Below are 18,541 nucleotides of genomic sequence, written 5' to 3' on the forward strand. Positions count from 1 at the left end.
AATGCGAATATTTGAAATGCAAATTTTTACCGTGAGTATCGTCACTTCACGATTTCGTGAATATTTAGAATATAGTGATATATATTCATAATGATGGATATTCGTTTTTTTTGTTGTTGTTTTTGTTTTGTTTTTGCGAATATGCAAATATCAGCACTTCCAGTCAGAGGACACTGATCCCTCCCTTCTTTTAGGTGAAATATATAATCGTGCATGCGCACTATGCAAATTTCACTACATATGTTTGCATAAAAGAAAGAATGAACATAGCGAATATGCGAATTTCATGAACATAGGACGAATATTTGTCCATATATTCGTGAAATATCGCAAATTCGAATACGCTCCTGCCGCTCATCACTACTAGTAAATCACTCTAAATGTATTTTTGGCTCAAACGAGAAACATATATGAGAAACTAACAAATGAACTATTGTGTATATGTTTCTCATTTAAGCCTAAAATAATTAAGTGATTTATTAGCTGTTCCACTTTTTGATGACTTATACATTCTCTCTTAGGATAGGGTCACACACAGCGCATCTGCAGTGTATTTCACACTGTGGATGCGCCCGCCACTGGCAGTCACAGAGCGACTGCAGAGCGAGCTCCCAACTATGACCTGGCTGCAGCTGGGAGCTCACTCGGCAGACGCTCTGTGACTGCCAGCGGAGGGAGCATCCGCAGCATGAAATATGCTGTGCATGCCCTGTGTGTGACCCTACCCTTAAACTGATACATGATATCTACTTTAATACTCTAATTTGACTGACAATGTCCTATCTGCCATTTTCCATAGCTCCTGTATAGTGTTGCTCGCGAATATTCGCAATTCGAATATTATTCGCGAATATCGCATATTCGCGAATTCGCGAATTTCGCGAATATAGCGCTATATATTCGTAATTACGAATATTCTTTTTTTTTTTTTTGTTTTTTTTGTTTTTTTCTTCACAGTACACATCACAGTGATCACCCCTCTCTGCTTCCAGCTTGTGTGGTGTAAAGAAGGCTGTAATACTACTGTGTGAGACTGGCGTGTGCAAATTCGCATATGCGAATATGCGAACGTGTTAATTTTGTATATGCCAATATTCACTTATGTTAATTTTCGCATATGCGAATTTCCGCATATGCGAAAATAAAACGAGATTATAACGAATATGCGAATATTCGCGAATATATGACGAATATTCGTCCATATATTCGCGAATATTCGTGAATTCGAATATGGCCTATGCCGCTCAACACTACTCCTGTACTGTAGGCAGAATTGTTAGTCACAGACTTCAAGTAGAGGAAAAAGCAGACACTTTGTTGGCTCGTGTTTCTATCAAATTAGAATAAAGGACGGTATTATTCTTCAATCAAATATCCTTTATTTATTCTCAAATGAAAGCACTGCATTTTGGGACATATGGGGGGGGGGGGTCTCTTTTCAAGCCAAAGAAACAGATATTTAATAGTTAAATAAAATAAAAAAAATGGCCATACCCACTAGTGCAAAGTTTTAAAAGAGTCAATAAATGTTTATATACAGTATCTCACATACGTGAATCCACCCCTCACATTGTAAATATTTTATTATATCTTTCCTTGTGACAGCACTGAAGAAATGACCCTCTGCTACAATATAAAGTAGCGAGTGCACAACCTGTATAAACAGTGTTTAATGTTGTGTGTCCTCAAAAAAACTCAACACACAACCATAAATGTCTAAACATTGGCAACAAAAGTGAGTACAGAAATGTCCAAATTGGGACCAAAGTGCCTGCAACCTCTGCAGCAATGCTGGCAGCACTCATATGTCTATTTTCCTTATAGCCCAGGACATTTTTGTGTAGAGAAACTATTATTTTTCAGTATCTCAGAGAGTTCTTTGCTTTGAGGTGCCAAGTTGCACTTCCACTAAACCATATAAGAGAGTGTCAAAGCGATAACACCAAATTTAAGACACCTGCTTGAGACTTTGTAACACTAACAAGTCACATGACACCGGGGAAGTAAAAATGGCTATTTAGGCCCAATTTGGACATTTCCATTTAGGGGTGTACTCTTTTTTGTTGCCAAGGTTATTAATGGCAGTGTATTGAGTTACTTTAAGGGGACAGCAACATTACACAGTGTTATGCAGGCTGTGTGTAAGAACCCAAAGGGCTAATCTACACAAGAGCTTTTGCTTGGTCTTGTTTCTATGGTTACGCCTGTCTGCTGAGACTGGTCAGCTTAGATCAGTGTTTCCCAACCTTTTTCGGCTCGGGGCACCCCTCCAAAAAAATATATTTTGCGGGGCACCCCGACACCGAAGTTGACGAGCAAATTAAAAAAAATTAATAAAACATAATGCAAATTCCAATATCTATTTAGTAGTGGGTATGCAGTTTAAAGAGCTGCTTTATACAGCAACTCACATGTGACATATTCTCTGATCAGGACCATCCTGACCATTTCTTCCAGCCACAACTCTGCACCGTTAAACCTGCAAAACAAATCTATTAGGCGTATAGGTGTAAAGGGGTAACAGAGGGGTGTACATGGGAGAGGGGGGGGGGACATGGGTGAGGGGGGGATGGATATGGTACAGTATCTTAAGCAAGCCATTTTTCTTCCCCGTTCTTCCCCTCTCCGGCAGGGCAATCATTCACTGGGCCGCAGGGGGACGCTGGGGCATGGGTCACTAAACTTGTCCGGCGCAACTTCCGCATACCTTCCCTCTCTGGGCCGCAGGGGGGAGGGGGAAGCTAAGGGATGCTGGGGGACATAGGGGTATGCTGAGCCCTAGAACAGTAGCCCCTGATCATGTGACTCCTCCTCCATGTGATTGATCAAATGACGGTGACATCATTGCAGGTCCTGTTCCAGCCTCAGGTGCACCCACAGTGCACAAAAACTTCCCTCCCCCCTGCGGCGCCGTGGAGAGACATTTAAAAAAAAAAACTGCATACATTAAAGCAAGGTCGCAGACAAGTAGAGGAGTACTGTGCAGATTTTAGAAAGTGGTGCGTGGCCTCCAACTTGAATACTCCAGCCTTGATTTGTCAGTTCAGACTATGGACATGCTTGTAACCTGTACCTCTCCTGACACCCTTGACCAAGCCATGACTTTAGCTGTGCGTTTGGATAGATGTTTGCAAGAATGCAAATGGGGGTGTTCCTCATCCTCTGTCTTTCCTTTCCTGCTTGATTCCTCTGTGCCTGAGGATGAACCTATGCAGAAAGGGTCCATTCAAACCCTGAGGAACGCAGGAGGTTTCGTCAATTCTATGGCCTGTGTTTTTACTGTGGAGAGGACACTCATTTCATCAGATCCTGTGTCAAGCATCCACATCCAAGTGTCAATCGTGGAGGCCGCTTGGGCGCACAGGTATGTTACCTCAGAGAGCTACGCCTGCAGAGTTCTTCTGAGGGGCATTGTTCCTACTACACTGATTTAACATCTAAGAGTATTATGAGGCCTGTTTTGTATGAGCCTCTTGCTGAATCGGCGTCTTGTGACATCATGGGAAGTGTGTGGAAAGGACTCCAGCTGATTTGCGTTCAGAGGGTAGTAATGAGGATTTGGAGGATGACTGTGAGGACACCAATGAGTGGTGTGATTTGGAGGATGAGGATTCAGATGAGGACATTGATGGTCCATCTGTATCCAAGTCAAGACCTTTATACTCTCGGGTGCTTATACCTTTTGTTTGGTCTTGTTTCTATGGTTACGCCTGTCTGCTAAAACTGGTCAGCTAACATTGATCAGAGCACCTGTTCTGGCTCCTATATAAGCTGTCAGTCTGCTCTCACACCTTGCCTGATAAGGAGCTCTGTGTACTCCTAGCTAACATTTGTATTGTATCTGTTATATCTGGCATTTTGTCCCTTTGGCCCTTTGGCTCTCTGACTCTTCTCCTGGCTCTGCAAATTGGCTTATCTGTAACCTCTTGGTATTGACTCGGACTGTGGACAGCGACTTATTGTGTGTATGTTTAATTATTATTTCTGTTAGTCTGAGTGATTCCATTCTGTGTCCCGACCTCCGTCTGCATTATAGTTTATTATTTATTTATTTCAAAGTATCAATTTTTATACATAAGTTTGTATAACCTCTGATAACTGTATTTGCATCCTTCTCATTGGCCCACAAAATAAAAGAAAGGAGGGATCAGTGACCTCTGGAAGTGCCGACAGTCAATAGTCGCAATTTTCGCATTCATTTTCACATTTGCATATTCGCCTTCTTTGGAACACAAGCTGGAAGCAGGGAGGGATGATCACTTTTTATTCACACAGTACACATCACTGTTTACACAGTACACATCATTTGCGAAGTACCAATATTACCGAATAAAATTTGCTATTCGATTATTTGTGCTCAACACTACTAGTCAATAGCTTATAATTGATCTCTTGGGCCATACATGAAATATAGGTCCTATGGCATGATTCTACCGCTGACGTCCATTCCTCGTTTGTGAATGTAAATGACCTTTTCCCCGCCGAGTTTAAAAGGAAGTGGAGTCTCCCTGAGGGAATTTAAAAAGAGATTATAGACAGTGCTAACTGGGTGATACACTACAGAGGAGGAGCATAACTTTTCAAAAGGAGTCAAGGGGCGATGGAGTTGAAGCGGTAGATTGGAGGCATCATAGAAGTGTCTCAATTGATCATACTGAAAAGAGGAGATAAGGGACGGGGCGCCATCTCCAGTTAGGTTGTCTAATGACTTTAGGGCTGAACCCTCTAAAAGGTCACCGATTACGGTACCCGAGTCACGTGTCCTACCCAGGAAGGAAAGGGCCTTTAGAGCCAGAGGGAAGTCCAGATTGCCAAATAGAGGGGCAGTGGGCCCTTCGGGGGAACAATATGTGAGGACCACAGTTAGGATATACGTGAAGAAGCTATGGAAGCCCTAACAGGAGGAAGAGAAGAGACTACTGATTTAGGTAATGCTCTCCATGGAAGCCAGAGTAGGGCAATTGCTTATCTGTTCTTAGATGTATGCACAATAAATGTGAATACCTTTACCATCCCGGACTCTATTTGAAATTTGATCTCAGAAGGGCAGTGCCGCTGCAGAACATCTTTTTTCTTCTCAAGCAACATGTGTCAGATGTGTCAGGGTACTGGAGAGAGTGCGGATGGAGGGGATGAACAATGACGATTTCTTAGCCCTCAGGGCGCTAGTCAGGAGTTGCCCCACTTTGTTTCCCCATTCATAGAATTTCCGACCTGTGAGTTGCCTATGGTAACTATACTGACTGTTCATATGGGCCAGTAGGTTGTGACAAACCTGTATGAGTTAATGTAGTACTGTCTCAGATCTATCTTGCTTATGGATAGATTGGAGTGCACGCAATCAGGTGTGGAGGACCCTATATTTAGCAGCCGCCTCTCTTTTCAGTTGCGCCCCATGTCGCATCAGGACTCCTCTGAGGACACATTTCAGAGCTTCCCACTTAATTGTAGGAGACGTGTCATCATTACTGTGGTCTGATGCAAAGTTAGCCACTGAGTCTTTAAGTTCCTGAAGAAAAGAGCGTCCAGTTACAAAGATTTGTTGAGTTTCCAAGTCGCATGGGGCTTCGCAAAAGAGGGCAGTGAGAAGGAGAATGAAACAGGGTATAGTCTCGGGTGTCAGGATGGAAAGCCTGCCAGACATTGCTTAATTGCATTAAATTAAGTTTCCTCTTCAAGGCATGGAGTCCGCGGTAGGACAGATATGAATGACCTGACGAGGTGTCAAGTAGGGGGAATAGAGATAGATTGAGGTCCCCACAGAAAATAATGGGTCCCGTGGCAAAAGTAGAAAGGAGGTCCAATGCCTTGATAAGAAACAATATTTGATTATGATTAGGGGCATACACCATAACAATAGTCAATCGCTGTCCTGCCAGTTCACAGTAGGCAAAGATGTATCGGGCAAGGGAATCAATTTGGGAGTCAAGATCCGTTATAGGGAGAGATCTATGGAAACGCAGGGAGAGCCCCTTCGTTTTGGCATCAGGTTTGGTGCTATGTAACCAATTTGGGTAGTATCTGTTCGAAATGGGAGGGAAGCTACCAGTTTTAAAATGCATCTCTTGTAGGCATAGGATGTGTGCCCTCTCTTTGTGGAAAGTATAGAGTGATTGAGCCCTCTTTTCAGTAGTAGTCAGAGTATTTAAACCCTTGACATTAAGGATGAACAATTTGATATCAGCCATTGGGAATGGAAGGGGATGGAAACAACTTACCACGACTCAGGAGTGCTCGGAGTGCAGCCAGTCCAGGAGGCAACTGAAAAATGGATCCAGGCAAACTGTGAAGAGAAAAAGGAGGCATAAGAGAGGGAAGGGGTAAAGAGAAGGTGATAGAAGGACAGAAGGACAGCAACTGTAAGGGGACAGCTACAAGGGGACTAAGAGAGAGGGTCATAAGGGCCATAACCGTCATCGCAACCAGTCCGGGTATCATCCTAGGGGGGGTAACGTGAAAGGCATACCAAAAGGGCACCAGGAGGACCAAAGGCATAGGAGACCTTAGATGATTAATAAGAGGAGATAGGGATAGGGGTGTAGGGCCTAATAAAGTATGGACACATGAATGGTTGACTACGTCGCAAACAGGTGGTTAGCTTAATAGGGCAATCACCTATAAATGGTTAACAGGCCACTAGTGGCTAACTATATGGGTGATGCAGGAACATGTCACAATAACAACAAGTTGACAAGTATAAGGGCTTAAGAAAGCAACAATATATCAAAACAGAACAATAGTATCAGAGGCTTGAAATGTCAGGAACAGGCATAAGGCGTCACACAGGTAACAAACTTCATAGAAGAAATTGTATTTCACAGGTGGATGGTGTAAAAGTCTCAGATTTTGCATTTCTGGTGGGTCAATTCAGCAGGTTGAACCAGGGTTGTTGGTGGAGTGGGCCGAACAGTGGCCCACAAGGAGCCAGTCCAGTCTGAGTGGGATCGCGGAGGAGGTACTGGGGTAAGGTACATGTGTTCCCAGTTTGGGAGAGGCACAGTTGGAAGATTAAAAGTCTCCAAGAAGGGCCGCAGGTCTCCAGGGTGTCGAATGATGGCAACAGTGGAGCCATATTTGGCGGTGAGGGAAAAGGGGAAGCCCCAGCAATAGCCAATTTTCATGTTCTGCAGCATGAGGAGTAAGGGCTTCAAAGTTACTCTGATTCGGAGGGCCCTCTGAGAGAGATCAGGGTAAAGATGAATATCAGTCCCATTGTAAGTGAGGTGTTGGAGTGTGCGGGCCTTCCGCATAATTTCGTCTTTGGTCTGGTAGTGGTGCACTCTGCATATAATGTCACAGGATTTTTTAGGATCTGGATTTTTGGCTTTGAGGGCCCTGTGCGCCCTGCCTAATTCCAAGGGAGTGTCCTCAGCTTTTAGTAGTTCTTCATTGAAGATCTTCTGTAGGGTACCAGGGATTTCCTGTGGGAGTACTGTTTCAGGAAGGCCCTTGACCCTGATATTATTTAGCCTGTTGCGGTTGTCTAAGCCATCTATGTGTGACATAGTGGAGGCTTGCCAGGAGTTTAGTATGCAGGTGGAGGAGCGCAGGTCTTCTACTTGTGCGGTTATAGAGGAGCGAAACTGCTCTAAATCATTCACTTTCTGTTTCAGTTGGTTGACATCTGAACGCACAGGCCGAAGATCGTTTTTCCAAGGTATTTTCAAAAGTCAGTAGCTAGAGTGAGTAAGTCCATTTTCGTGGGCAGAAGTGCCAGAAGTGCCTTTAGTTCTGGGTGATTCTGTAAGGTATGCGCCACCATTTCAGGTGACAGCAATTGAGGCCCAGTTACTGGAAGTGGGGGAGTCAAAGTAGTCTCTATATGAGAGGGTGTCTGAGAAAGATAGGATTGAGAGCATCTACGGCATTCAGAGTTCCGTGTGCCTGTGTCATGTGAGGAAGAACCCCCATTCCCAAGTGGGGGTTGCATCAGTGGTGATGAGGAGCAGCTTCCTGAGTTAACTGAGGTGGAGGATGCTGTATCACCGTGAGAGGTTGAGAGGAGATGCAGCCATTATTAAAGTTACCCTCGGCTGGCTGGGGAGGGTCAGAGGACCACTTCTGGATCGGCGGCATTTTAGTGCTGGTCCCTGTCTGGTGGGACCCATCAATATAAGTCCCCTCGTTAGCCTGTGGATGAGGCTGGGGAGAGGGCTGAGGGTTATCCCATAGCACCCACACAGTCAGGTGCCGAGGAGGGTGGAGGACAGGGCTCCGTTTTATGTTGTGGACAGGGGGATTGAGCCCTACCTGGAGCAGGGGACTCACCCCGGTCCTTCTCTGCCTCTTATAGGAGTTCCGGTCTCATTCCTGCCGGCGTGTGAGCGCATCTGTGTGCTGCCGCAATTGCTGTGAGAGCTTCATGTGCAGCGCTGCGTGCCGGAGAGACGGGAGGACAGGGGGCCCACTGTAAATCTGCTGTTTTCTCCGGATCTCAAGGTCAGAAGAAGGCGGTAATTGTATGCGCCGATGCCTGAGTGGCTTTAACTTTCTTTTTGCCCCTGTGACTGCCACCCATTACTGTGTGAGAGGCCTTTGAACAAACGGCCCGGCCGGAGCTATCAGCACTTGCGTCGGTCCCCAGGGTTGCTAAGCCATGCCCCCTCTATGGTTTATTATATTGACTGGACCGCCCTCACTTATTGTAAGTAGGGACCATCACCGTGGTTATGGACCCGCTACCTAGGGCGGGTACGTAAGTAGGCAGGTATAGGGGGAGTGGGTGAGAATAGTGTGAACTCCTTCCTTGCCCATATGGGATACTGTGCAGTCCCAACTTTACATTGTGGCAGAGTGTAATTTCTTTACACTCTTTATCTGGGCAACGGTCCCTACGCTGGACCAAAGTGCAGAGGTGTCACAAGTCAAAATAAAAAATAAAACAGTGAAAGTCAGGCAAACTGGTCAGGACACAAAGGGTTTACCAAGAGTACTGAAGAACAGGGAACCAGGAAGATAAAGGGCAGGGAGACAAAATACTGACAAACAGGAAACCAAGAAGATATAACAGCAGGTTTAGGGTGGGTTCACACTACGTTTTCTTAAATACGGTTCCCGTATATGGTTGGGAGGAGGGGGGCGTGGCTTAATCGCGGCGCCCGCACTCAGCCGTATTCGGGAACCGTATTTAATGCAAGTCTATGAGCCGACCAGAGTGAACCGCAGCCTCCGGCCGGCTTCGTTTTCGGCCGTATGCGGTTTCCCGACCGCAGGCAAAAACATGGTCAACCACGTTTTTGCCTGCGGTCGGGAAACCGCATACGGCCGAAAACGAAGCCGACCGGAGGCTGCGGTTCACTCCGGTCGGCTCATAGACTTGCATTAAATACGGTTCCCGAATACGGCTGAGTGCGGGCGCCGCGATTAAGCCACGCCCCCCTCCTCCCAACCTTATACGGGAACCGTATTTAACAAAACGTGGTGTGAACCCAGCCTTACAGAGTACTGACAAATAGGTACAGGACACAGGTATAAAGATCAGATTACAGGTAGCTGGAGTCAGGTCAGAAGACAGGATCAGGTTCAAACAAGATAAAGCAGAAGTACAATCACACAAGACAAGGGGCAAAGCAAGAAAAGCAACAGGTCAGACCTATACTGAGGTGAAGTACAAAACACAAGCAAAACAGAGGAAAGGTCAGGATACAAGCCAGGGTAAAAATACACAGGATAAAAACAGCAAAAAGTGATGAAAGAAAGAACTACAGAAAGACAACACAAGGCTAAAATCAAGACATAGAAGTGAGAACTTGCAAATCAAGAGCCCCCCCCCCCCCCCCCCCCCCCCCAGAATGCTGAGGTGAAAACTAAATACCCTGCCTCAGCAGCTGATTGGTCCATTGCCTATAACTCCTCACTGACCAGATATCATTACAATTAAATTTTACATATTTTCTCATAAGGTGGAGTGTCCATAGCAATCAGTCTGTCTCTGATAACTCATCAAAGTATTCCTGGCACTAGCCCCCGAGCCATTCTCCATCTCAGCCTGCTTTATTTATCAGATATTTTAAAAGGAATGTAGGCAGAGGATCTCTTCAATGCCTTGTATAAATAAACTAATGCAAAACCACAGGTCCAATGTCCTATGCATGACCTTACTTGAGCTCTCGCAAATCCAGGTCTATTTTTCCTTGTTTGTTATCATAAAATCCCCTGTACTATAATCATTTTTACTAGCACATTTATTGCCTTCAAAAAACACTTTCAAGTTGTAAAGCCTTTAAAATTATAGTCTGCTTGTGTGAGCTCAGAGGTTACCTGTGGGCATTTTAAACTTCACTTTACTTTGACTTCTCTGTAGAATTATTTTCATGCATTTAATATTCACATTTAACATTGTTTTCTTTTGTGTCAAAAGTTCAGAGGAAGGTTTTTAGAAATAAAGTTTTTTTTTTTTTCTTTTCCCTTTTTTTAAAAGTTTTTGTCAAACTCGAATCAAGATGACAAACACTTTTTTTTCTGGCAGTTGCCAATTATTATTCACAGCAGTGGCCGCTACTACTCCGCAGGTATGAAGATGCCCCTCATTGTCATGTGTTTTTTGTGGTAACAGCTTCATTAGTGATTTTCAACAAGTGGAACGCGATGGAGACACGTTTTACTTTCCTTTCTTTAATTATTAACCTCTGGGTTGTAATTGTGCTCTTGATGGGTTTTAACACCTAATGTTGTATCGTTTATTTAATTTATGCAGACTGTAACTTAACTGGCGTCTTTAACTATATAACTTTTTAGTTCTGCTTTTGTTTTTACGGCTTCTGACAGATGTAGGCTAATGTATGCGATTTGCTAGAGTAAAGCAATGTTTGTTTCAGTTATGACATGGATGTTCACATGCATCTGTTGCATCTATATCCAGTAGAACCAGCTTTTTTTTTTTAGAAAGATAGGAAGATTGAAAAACATTCAGGAGAATATAGTCCATATGTTCACTATAAAGCCATACTGAAATGGAAGGATGATGCCTCAATTATATTGAATAAAACAACAAAAATACTGTAAGTAAATATTTTTGTTTTGGTTTTTATCGGGATCTAAAATTAACAAAGATAATATTTTTGGTACAATTAAAAACAGTTTCATGGCACAGTAAGAGCAGTTTAAGATTGTTGAGATGATATTTATTTTTTTGCTGCTGGTATGTGTTGATATGCCCTTCTGCCTCCTTGAATTACGCAGGGAATATGGTTGAATATCAACCCTGAAAAGTGGATCATAAGGCTTCAAAAGGAGAGAGACTTTAACCATGTCATGGACTTTCTTTAATAGGGCTTTCCTGTAACAACTTCCATCAGATCAGTTTTTAAAATGAAGATTGGCTGGGGTCCAACCTCTCGGGCTTTGCCAGTAAAGAATAGGATCTGATGCTGACTTAAGAGTTTATTTTGCTGTGTTTGGCTGAAGCATAATGTGCTCCTGTGACAACGCCCAGGTCTATCAGTGGGCTTGGACATAGAGCCTATGACATCTGGTCACTGCATGGCAATACCCAGTCAGTTTGTATCTCAAGTTGCTTGCGTTCAGTTACTATGCACTAATTCTTGTATACTCCTTGCTTGTTTAATCCTGTGTATTTTGACCTCAACTTGTGACATTGCTATTCTCTGCTCATTGTTTTGTTTCCTCTGCTGCTATTTTGGTGTGGACCTTGCTTGTTTGACCACTATATATCTGAGATACCCAAAGAAAAAAATTCCCACACAGTAGGTCCTACGCCACAAGACATAGAATAATTCATAAAGAAAAAGGCGTCAAACAGGACATAATTGACACAAAGTATACTTTATTAACATGAAAAATGACAAGACATTTAAAATAATTTAAAAGAATACATATATAGTAGTAAACATGAATCCAAGAGATGCTGAGAGAGAAGAACGGGGGCTATGCTTGTCTGCCAGGGAAAGAGTTAAATAAATAGTGCACATAAGTATTGTTTCCCATGAATTAATGAGGGAGGCTACGGCTCAAGGGTTGTGGAATAGATATTAGGAACTGATCCGGCAATGCTCGGATCGCAATTAAATACAGAAAATCAGAGAGCAAGAGAGAGCCCCAGGGGATCAAAAGCGCATTATAAGTAGAACAAACCCTAAGCTAGACAATATAAGGAAATACTTTACCAAGTGGAGCAGAGAGTACAATGCTACAGCCACCCGCCACCCAACGTTTCACCAATGAAGGCTTCTTCCGGGGTGTGGTCAATAGAGTGTGGGGTATGTATATATGCAGAGACTTAACCAATTAAAACCAGGGACAAAAGCACGTGATGTAATTAGGGCGTCGTAATCGCCCATAGGTCACTGTTACCAAGCCTCGCTTTCATACCGAGGTCCGGAAACAGATACGTCTGTCAGCGTGCATCACCTGACAAACCAAGCCTCGCTTCCAAAGCGAGGCTCGGATGTACGGGCCAATCGTATACTGGGATGTGTCATTATCCAGTAGAGAGCCAAGCCTCGCTGTCAAAGCGAGGCTTGGAAAGTGCTCAGATGCGGAGATCCCTACTAAAGCGAAAATTCATAACTCTAGGTAGTTAGTTATAATTATATACAGGCACAATTCAAACATAAATAAAAAATAAAATATATTCATTTCTATATCAACATATTATAGATTACATATCAGGGACTAAATATCATGATGGGTACATATTGTGAGTAAATACATAAAGAGTACACACTTAAGTACACACTTTAGTCCCTGATATGTAATCTATAATATGTTGATATAGAAATGAATATATTTTATTTTTTATTTATGTTTGAATTGTGCCTGTATATAATTATAACTAACTACCTAGAGTTATGAATTTTCGCTTTAGTAGGGATCTCCGCATCTGAGCACTTTCCAAGCCTCGCTTTGACAGCGAGGCTTGGCTCTCTACTGGATAATGACACATCCCAGTATACGATTGGCCCGTACATCCGAGCCTCGCTTTGGAAGCGAGGCTTGGTTTGCCAGGTGATGCACGCTGACAGACGTATCTGTTTCCGGACCTCGGTATGAAAGCGAGGCTTGGTAACAGTGACCTATGGGCGATTACGACGCCCTAATTACATCACGTGCTTTTGTCCCTGGTTTTAATTGGTTAAGTCTCTGCATATATACATACCCCACACTCTATTGACCACACCCTGGAAGAAGCCTTCATTGGTGAAACGTTGGGTGGCGGGTGGCTGTAGCATTGTACTCTCTGCTCCACTTGGTAAAGTATTTCCTTATATTGTCTAGCTTAGGGTTTGTTCTACTTATAATGCGCTTTTGATCCCCTGGGGCTCTCTCTTGCTCTCTGATTTTCTGTATTTAATTGCGATCCGAGCATTGCCGGATCAGTTCCTAATATCTATTCCACAACCCTTGAGCCGTAGCCTCCCTCATTAATTCATGGGAAACAATACTTATGTGCACTATTTATTTAACTCTTTCCCTGGCAGACAAGCATAGCCCCCGTTCTTCTCTCTCAGCATCTCTTGGATTCATGTTTACTACTATATATGTATTCTTTTAAATTATTTTAAATGTCTTGTCATTTTTCATGTTAATAAAGTATACTTTGTGTCAATTATGTCCTGTTTGACGCCTTTTTCTTTATGAATTACACTATATATCTGTTGGTGTGTTTCTCCCCAATGTCTCTACAATGTATCTACTGTGTTATGCCTCTGTGCTTACTTAGAACAGGAACCGTCATCCAGTTTAGGATCCGTTGCATAGGGCTGCACTTATCCCTGCCCGATGTGACATCACCATTGCACAATACCAACTGTCACTTTAAAAGCACTGCAGTAGCTTGCAGATGTGCTATATGCTAGGATGCTGCCCAGCATACACCAGAGTGGAGCAAAGTAGGAGATTGAGTCCCTTTGGGTAGCCACCCTAGTGCTTTACTGGTTCCACCCACCTAATGCTTGCTTGCAAGTTGCTCCCTCCGGCTCCTCATCCTACTGCTCACCTTTCCTAAGGTTTTTTTTGCTTGTACTGGAGCTAGCCTACCATGCAGAGATGTTGTAAGACCAGGTCTGCTGCCTGGAAACCAAGCACAGCCCTGCCCAAAAAGTGTATGGACTGTATGGCAGGGTAGACAACCTTGGCATGGCTACATAGTTAGGGCAAACATGGCTATTAAATTTATTGCATTCTGTGGAAGGCACTGTGTACAAAGCAGTATATTTAATGATAGAAACATAGTATACAAAAAGAAGGTTGCAGCAACACTCTTGGTCAAAAAAAAAACGTCTCTTAGTGCACTTTTTGATCAAAACATATCCCCCATGCGGAGGTGGTCTTACTTCGGATGAGACCTTTATTTACGCTTATTCTACTCACTTCTACTCACGTAGAGCATGTTAGTGTCCCATCCAAAGTAAGGCCATCTCCATGTCCTCCTCCTCCGTGTGGTGGATGTGCGCTGATCAAAAAGTGCGCTAAGAGCCTCAATTTTTTGACCAAGAGTACTGCTGCAACCTTCTTTTTGTATATTTTGTATTTACCACAGCAGCGTGCACCCATGTATTAGGTAGTTGTGCTGGCAATTTTATTTTTATTTTTGCTAATGATAGAAACATGTTACATTTATGCAAACATTTACAAATGGTTTAACCCCTTAATGAAGCAGGGTTTTTCCATTTTTGCATTTTCATTTTTTCCTCCTCACCTTCTAAAAATCATAACACTTTCAATTTTGCTTTCAATGTGCGACAAAATTGAAGAAAAAATGCAATTTTGTAACTTTTGGGGTTTTCGGTAAAAATGACACCTTATCTTTATTCTGTAGGTCCATACGGTTAACATGATAGAAGCGATCAGATTTGTTGCAATTTTTCCCTCTGGACATGTTTTGATAAATCCCCCCCCCCCCCCCCCCCCTATGAACCCTCTACCTACTGTACACACAGCATCAAGATAATAGTTGAATTCTACACAGATGCCTCTTAAAGTGTATTCTTTCACAGAGTTCACAATTGCCATGATTCTGTTTTTAAGGTCAAACAGATGCTAATGGTGGCACAAAAACATAGTACTTGACATGTCCCCACAAGAAAAAGTAGGATCTCAGAGGTCAAGAGTCTAGCCCCAAGTCTCCCATGTGCGAATATTGTAACAGTTAACTTTACCATTATGGTACTCCATGTTCTGTAACATTGCATCACTAAACTTCTATTTTTGTTATCTGCATGAAGAGCCCGCACTATTTGCAACTGGTATGGTCTCAAGATTAAACATATGCCAGGCAGTTGAGAGTTAGCAAGTTTTGGTTAGCATGATGTTGAAATCACTTGTGCCAATGATACAGAATACCCTATTGATTTCTTCTTACGTTTTAATGTGAAGAGCATGGTCTCCCTGTGCCCTTCACCATAAATAAACAGCCATTTTCTCAAATGATCAGTACAAAGGACAATCCAGAGCTAAAATGCAGCTGAAGCACATCTGCAAAGAAATTACTGATTCAGTCTGAGTTTCCATGGTTCTGCAACCATGGAAACACATAGGTCTGTGTAGGAGCTGTGCCTAAAACCTAAGTGTCCAACCTGTAGCCTTTAGAGTTGTAATTTTGCAACAGCTGAAAGGGTAGCTACCTAGAGCATTAAAGGTGGGATATTTTTAATCAAGACTTTTATTTTATTTAATTTTTTATTTTTGGAGATGCACTAGAGCAATGAAAAGCTGTTGCAAAAGTGTGCATGACCTTTATGCTGTTTAGTTTCTTTTTTTTCTGTTTCGTTTGAAACATTAGTTTTGATAACCCACATAATCATCTCGGAGGCATTAAAGGATGCTATAAAACTTGACTTTCAGGAATTCACTTTATTTATTTGCAACCTTCAGCTATGTGTTCACCTTAGAACATTTGCTTTTGGTATTTTTATAATGACAAAGCAAAGGTTAGTATCCATTTTTCTCTGCTTGATTAAACATAATTTGTACCGCCTCAACAACATAAGTCACCCGAATATACGGCTACACCTTAAATGGTACAGAAGTGATGTAGTGCTTTGACATTTCTGCTTCCCGTTTTTGATTGGCTCGCAATTTTAGCCCTGCTTATTTATTGCTTTCATAATATGCGGAGAAAAGGTGAAAAACTGGAACTGATTCAAAGCGAAGTCTCGGAAACCAAGAAAAGGTTATAAAACATGGAACGTGCTGAATGCCCAAAGACAGGCTGATCCACTCCTGCAGTGGGTTATGATAAGATTATATTTCAAGTCCAGGACAAATCCCCTCCATCCTCAGGACTTTATAGCTTTAATTGGACATCCATTAATAGAACATATTTTTTCTGCTATTTGTCTTTCATCATAATATATTGTATAATTATACAATAAGTACAAAACTTACCGTACAATAACCTGACATATATTATCCAGAAATCCTTAAAGGGGTTTTTGGGGGCTTTTAAAAATGATAACCTATCAGGATCCACCAGAAATATTAGATTGGGAGGGGTCCAATTTTCGACAACCCCTGATGATTAGCTGTTTGAGCTCTTCAATGGTCACCAGTGCTTGTACCTGCATCACTGTACTATTAGCAGTGATGGTTAGTGGCGTAACTAAGGTTGGTGACACTCCCTCAGGGGTCTTTGAATACATCATTTGTGTAGGAAGAATGTGTTTCTCACTCTCTGCTGCCAGTTTTCACTTTAAACCAGCAGCAAAATGCCGGATGGGGTGATACTACTTGGTCACTCCACTCGGGTGCACCTCAAATCAACACCACTGGTACTGCAGTGCAAGGTACTGCAGTGTCACTTTTTTCACTTGAAGGGAATTAAGTTGCAGTAACTTACGCCACCCCTACTAATAGTATGGCAGTGTAGGAATGAGGGCTGATAAACATTAGAGAGGCTCATGTGAGAGCCACAGCCAGTTCAAACATCTGATCAATGGGGGTGTAGGGAGTCAACCCCCCACAAAAATGGAAAATGTTATACAAAAAGTGACCTTAAAGGGGCTCCCCCCCCACAAGGTGACCCTTACTCTGGTGGAGCTTGCCAGTCATTGCATTTTCATAGATAACTCTTTGTTGGAATGACAGAATTTAATCTAAAGTTTTTTCTGCAGGGGCCACAGATTCCAATTCAGAAGATCACTATGTGACGTAAAGTTATATCGGTCACCAGTGGCAGATTAAAATAAGGGTGCGGACCCCAATCAGCAAATCCAGGGCTATATGCCCCAGATCCCAGCTAAACACTGCTATAGTGTGATGAAAAGAAGAGTCATCAGCTCCCTGCTCTTTCAATCTCCCATGTGGACACAAGCAGCTTTATGTTTGCGGCCTGCAAGGAATCAGATGAAGCTGCAGATGTCTCATGCCAGCACAAGCAGCTTGATGGCAAAACCATGAGGCTGCACTGGACACATCCAGTTGGAAAACCTAAATAAATAAATAAATAAATAAACTTTTGAGTGGCACTGAGAATGCACCAACATCCGCAAAAAAAATTTGTAAAAATAATTCATTTATACCTGGTGAGTGGTAAATTTCTACTAATCACATCTAAGAAGAATCATTGTTCACAACTCCTGTGGCCCACTTTTATTCTCCTGGTGATCCTTGGAAATCCTGCCAAATTGCAACATATAATACAAATAACAATAAAGATAAAATGAGAAGGCTACAGTTTCCATGGATGCAACAAAGCATCCAACGATCAACTCATTACTCTTACTTCTCTGTGGGAAGCAGATCTACACCCTGTTTCAAATTATTTAGCAAATTATATTTTTCTCATTTACCTAAATAATTTATTTAAATAACAGTCAGCATAATTCTCATGTTATCAATTATTAAAGGGGTACTCCGCCCCTAGACATCTTATCCCCTATCCAAATGATAGGGGATAAGATGTCAGTTCACCGCGGTCCCGCTGCTGGGAAGCCCCGGGATCGCCGCTGCGGCACCGCACTATCATTACTGCACAGAGTGAGTTCGCTCTGCACGTAATGGCAGGCAATACAGGTGCAGGAGCATCGTTACGTCACGGCTCCACCCCTCGTGATGTCACGGCCTGCCCCCCTCAATACAAGTCTATGGGAGGGGGCGTGGCGGTCGTCATGTCCCCTGCCATAGACTTGCATTATGGGGACGGGCCGTGATGTCACGAGGGGCGGAGCCATGACGTCACACTGCTCCGTCCCCTGTATCGCCCGTCATTACACACAGAGCGAACTCGCTCTGTGCAGCAATGATAGCGCAGTGCCGCATCGGAGATCCCGGTACTCCCCAGCAGCGGGACTGCGGCGATCTGACATCTTATCCCCTATCCTTTGCATAGGGGATAAGATGTCTAGGGGCGGAGTACCCCTTTAAGAGTACAATCCAAATTTTATTGGACATCATAATATATTATAATGATAACAGTATTTTTTTTAAACATAAAAAACTTACAATGCACTGTTCCAAATTGTTACGCACAGTAAGTTTCAAAACACTTTATAGGTTGTAAAGAACTTAAAGTTATCATTTGTTGTGTTTGCAGCATATTTCCTGAAATCAAAAACTATTTTAATCAAACTGTGGTGTCCCG

The 18,541-nt window shown here is 42.9% G+C and overlaps 1 long non-coding RNA gene across 1 annotated transcript in view; it reads right to left on the reverse strand.

Annotated features, from left to right (window-relative positions):
• Positions 1-6,279, reverse strand: part of LOC130294856 (uncharacterized) — a 50,038-nt gene extending 43,759 nt beyond the window's left edge. The window contains exon 1 of the long non-coding RNA XR_008848641.1: positions 6,219-6,279. This is a non-coding gene — a long non-coding RNA (uncharacterized LOC130294856). The remainder of the gene's footprint in view (positions 1-6,218) is intronic.
• Positions 6,280-18,541: the final 12,262 nt, after the last annotated feature.

This window comes from Hyla sarda, chromosome 11 (genome assembly GCF_029499605.1).
Source record: "Hyla sarda isolate aHylSar1 chromosome 11, aHylSar1.hap1, whole genome shotgun sequence".
Lineage (NCBI taxonomy): Eukaryota > Metazoa > Chordata > Amphibia > Anura > Hylidae > Hyla > Hyla sarda.